Source organism: Oncorhynchus tshawytscha, linkage group LG05 (genome assembly GCF_018296145.1).
Source record: "Oncorhynchus tshawytscha isolate Ot180627B linkage group LG05, Otsh_v2.0, whole genome shotgun sequence".
NCBI classification, from domain to species: Eukaryota; Metazoa; Chordata; class Actinopteri; order Salmoniformes; family Salmonidae; genus Oncorhynchus; species Oncorhynchus tshawytscha.
In genome coordinates this window covers 80,706,334-80,710,711 of record NC_056433.1, presented here as the reverse complement: position 1 = coordinate 80,710,711, position 4,378 = coordinate 80,706,334, and the positions used below count along the sequence as shown (strand labels likewise).

General features: G+C 46.6%; 1 long non-coding RNA gene across 1 annotated transcript; it reads left to right on the top strand.

Moving 5' to 3' along the window:
• Positions 1-805: 805 nt before the first annotated feature.
• Positions 806-2,469, top strand: LOC112214836. Its single transcript, XR_002948162.2, has 2 exons — positions 806-1,289; positions 1,375-2,469. It is a non-coding gene; the product is annotated as an uncharacterized LOC112214836 (long non-coding RNA).
• The last annotated feature ends 1,909 nt before the right edge of the window (positions 2,470-4,378 follow it).

Below are 4,378 nucleotides of genomic sequence, written 5' to 3'. Positions count from 1 at the left end.
ACATAGCCTAGATTACAGCGGGTGTCACTCCTGAACACTAACATAGCCTAGATTACAGTGGGTGTCACTCCTGAACACTAACATAGCCTAGATTACAGCGGGTGTCACTCCTGAACACTAACATAGCCTAGATTACAGTGGGTGTCACTCCTGAACACTAACATAGCCTAGATTACAGCGGGTGTCACTCCTGAACACTAACATAGCCTAGATTACAGCGGGTGTCACTCCTGAACACTAACATAGCCTAGATTACAGCGGGTGTCACTCCTGAACACTAACATAGCCTAGATTACAGCGGGTGTCACTCCTGAACACTAACATAGCCTAGATTACAGCGGGTGTCACTCCTGAACACTAACATAGCCTAGATTACAGCGGGTGTCACTCCTGAACACTAACATAGCCTAGATTACACCGGGTGTCACTCCTGAACACTAACATAGCCTAGATTACACCGGGTGTCACTCCTGAACACTAACATAGCCTAGATTACACCGGGTGTCACTCCTGAACACTAACATAGCCTAGATTACACCGGGTGTCACTCCTGAACACTAACATAGCCTAGATTACACCGGGTGTCACTCCTGAACACTAACATAGCCTAGATTACACCGGGTGTCACTCCTGAACACTAACATAGCCTAGATTACACCGGGTGTCACTCCTGAACACTAACATAGCCTAGATTACACCGGGTGTCACTCCTGAACACTAACATTCGCACACACACACACACACACACACACACAGTGAGTGCCTGTCCTTAATCTATTATGGTCAGTCCAGCGCAGAGGGAGCACAGTAAAGTACAAGCAGCCCGCAGCGAGCGGAGCCAAAATAAAAAGCCAAATACCTCTAAAACGGTGAGGGGTTTTAACAGGCACAAAGGCACGCACGGCCGGGTGCAGCAGCAATGCCAGGATTTATAGAACGCTGGGCCAGTAAACGGGACTCGGAAGCATCAGCGGAGCCTTCCGGAACGGGTGTTTTTACAAACTGTAACTATTGGAAACAAATGCTGTGTTAAAGAGGTTGAAAAGAAACATGATCCACAGAGTCTCCACCCCCCAACACAGCTGGTTTCACTTCCTGGGGGAGACTTTACTCACGCCACCCCCACTTCCTGTTGATCAGTCAGGAGAGAGGCTGTAAATCTTCGATGAGGACATCATTGATGTTTGGGATGTGGTTTTCTGTTTGGCTTTTGATGGAGGTAACTTCAGCAATACGGATTGAATCAAGCCCCTTACTGTAATAGGCTTTTTGACAAATCAGGATAAAATGTAAGTTTTTTAAATTTAATTTCTGGCCATATGTTAATTCAGTTTCAGGATATCTTGTGACTAATGTCATGTGTCCATTATACAGGGTCTGGTGGGTCCTGTGGCGATGGTTATTACCATCAGGCATTTTTACAGCCTTCTAAGCCTCACATATTTCAGCCTGTACGCCAGACTTCCTAAAGGATCTCCTTCACTGTCACATGTGTCTGGGTCTAGTAAAATAAGCACTCAGCTCGTAAACCGGCCAATGAGCAGACCCCAAATAGCCACTTCTGCCAGCCTGACTGACAGAAGCCCTAAAGAGACGTGTTCGAAGATGGAGGGAAGCTAGTCACATGGAGATTGAGGAGGCAGTCAATCAAAGAGAATGGCTACATCTACCAGAAACATTGACTGCAATGTGCTTCTGTTGTCTTCTTGTCCTCCTCTGAGGAAACAACAGCTTTTTTTTTTGTCAGCCTCATGTTGAAGTTGCTTTCTCTGACTATATTTCTAAAAGGCACAACAAACCTGCTGCGTTCTCTGTCTACCTACTTTCCTACTTTAGTACCCCATCTCCCAGCGTGTGTGTGTGTTTGTGTGTGTGTGTGTGTGTGTGTGCGCACACCCTGTCTCCTGCGGTCTGCGTGCTGTAACGCTGTTCTGGTCTCCAGTAAATCCAAACCACTACCAGGTGTACACACAGAGCCTAGGCTGAGCTGAGCATACGGCCACAGCTGCTCTGTCTGTGTGTAGTTCTGTGTTTGTGTATGCATGTGTGAGTAGAATGAAGTTGTCATTAGCCGCTGATCTAAAGTCAGATTTTTACATTTTTCACCCCGATGCTAAAAAAACGTAAGCTGATCCTAGATCTGTACTTAAGGGGCAACCCGTAGTGATTTATAGAGCTGCCACCGCATCATAGACATTCTTGTGTAGAGCCGTGCCCCGGTACAGCAGACCAGAGCTCTGTGTGCCAAACGACGCTATGTTCCCAGCTTCCTCTATTCCCACGCTTTCCTCTGTTCTGCCAACTGGGAACATACCTCCCCGTTCACATCATTATGAGAATAATAGTCCAACTCTCTCTCTCTCTCTCTCTCTCTCTCTCATGATTTCTTGATGTGCAGTAGGCCTACTTAATGTAAAACGTGTGGTGTACTGTTACTATATGTTAGTTAAAGAAAGTATACTCTCGTTACATTGTCCGTCCATCATTTGGGTTAGTCAGTCGGGTTAACAACTGTTATGAGAATATAAGATGGCGAATACAGTAGGTAAGAGGTACGAGGTAGGGAGTTCTACTCTCCTGTCCTTGACCGTTATCAGAGCTGAAGGGATATCAAAGCACACATTCTTCAGCAGAGAGACTGAAAACACTTTGAGACACTTTGAAACACTCCTGTCCAAAAGGCTCAGAGCAAGCTATACCTCCAGGTGTGTGTGTTTGTGTCTGACAGGAAGGGAGAGCGCAGGGCAGCAGGAACCTCTGTTTTCCAGCTAACACCTTGTTTACCAGCGTAAACGACAGTCAGAGAGGGGTAGAGACTAGAGAGCCTGGTTGAGACACACGACACAGCTGACATTCAGAGGGGGGTAGAGACTAGAGAGCCTGGTTGAGACACACGACACAGCTAACAGTCAGAGAGGGGTAGAGACTAGAGAGCCTGGTTGAGACACAGCTAACAGTCAGAGGGGTTAGAGACTAGAGAGCCTGGTTGAGACACACGACACAGCTAACAGTCAGAGAGGGGTAGAGACTAGAGAGCCTGGTTGAGACACACGACACAGCTAACAGTCAGAGAGGGTTAGAGACTAGAGAGCCTGGTTGAGACACACGACACAGCTAACAGTCAGAGAGGGGTAGAGACTAGAGAGCCTGGTTGAGACACACGACACAGCTAACAGTCAGAGGGGGTAGAGACTAGAGAGCCTGGTTGAGACACACGACACAGCTAACAGTCAGAGGGGGGTAGAGACTAGAGAGCCTGGTTGAGACACACGACACAGCTAGCAGAGACACATCTGTACCTGGTCACATTATAATGCCCTAACAGGTGATACACAACTGCTAGTGTGTGTGTGTGTGTGTGTGTGTGTGTGTGTGTGTGTGTGTGTGTGTGTGTGTGAGAGACAGAGAGATGTTTGCTGCTGAAAGGTTTCACTTATCAGCAACGTCAACCTATGCTTAATGGAAAACCTTCTAGTTTGAAGTTAAGACAAGGGCAAAGTGAAAGACAGAGCCTGGGGCACTATGGTTGCGTTTAGACAGGCAGTCCAATTCTGATTTTTTTTTTCATGAATTGGCATTTTGACCAATCAGGTCAAATGATCTGATTGTCTGAACAGCCAATGTCTACTCAACGTTGTGTATGATGCAGTCGGAAGTAGTTTACATGAAGACAGTTGTGAGAAGTTGTTTTGACACAACATATTTAATATGCAATGTTAACTTTTTAATTTTACTGCACATTTTTAACGTTTTGTTCTATGCTGAGGAAAATGTGCTGTGTGAAATTAGTATAATATGCATTTATGCAAATTCATGAAGATGGAAAAGTGTTGGTTGAAGTTCTAAAGGGCAATATTAGCATACAGAGTCCTAATGATCCCTAGGAACAGCCTCAGTCCCTCAGAGTTCAACACACGCGCCCACACACACACACACACACACTCTGTGACAGACCGTCACTCCTCACCTCTCACATTAACCCTCCGTCTCAACCACAGCACAACCAGAAGAAAGCTTGGCACTAAGAAGCAAACACCCTCTCCTCTCCTCTCTCGTGCTCTCTCTCTCTCCCCCCTCCTTGCCTCTCTTCTCTCTCCTCTCCACCCCTCCCCTCCCTCTCCTCCTAACCTTTCAGCCTGGTTTCCCTTCATCAGGAGTTGTGATTAGTTTTGGGCTTCACTAACAAATCAACATAACGTTGTGATGAAGGTGATGAGATCTAACAGGTTCACTTTGTTGTTTACCCGCATCACAACACAACATGACTCTGCAGAGACCCTCTCTCTCTCTCTCTCTCTCTCTCTGTGACCCTGAGGCACAGGAGTTGATGCTCATTGTCTCTCTCTGACACACACACACACACAGCAACAGCAGCCCC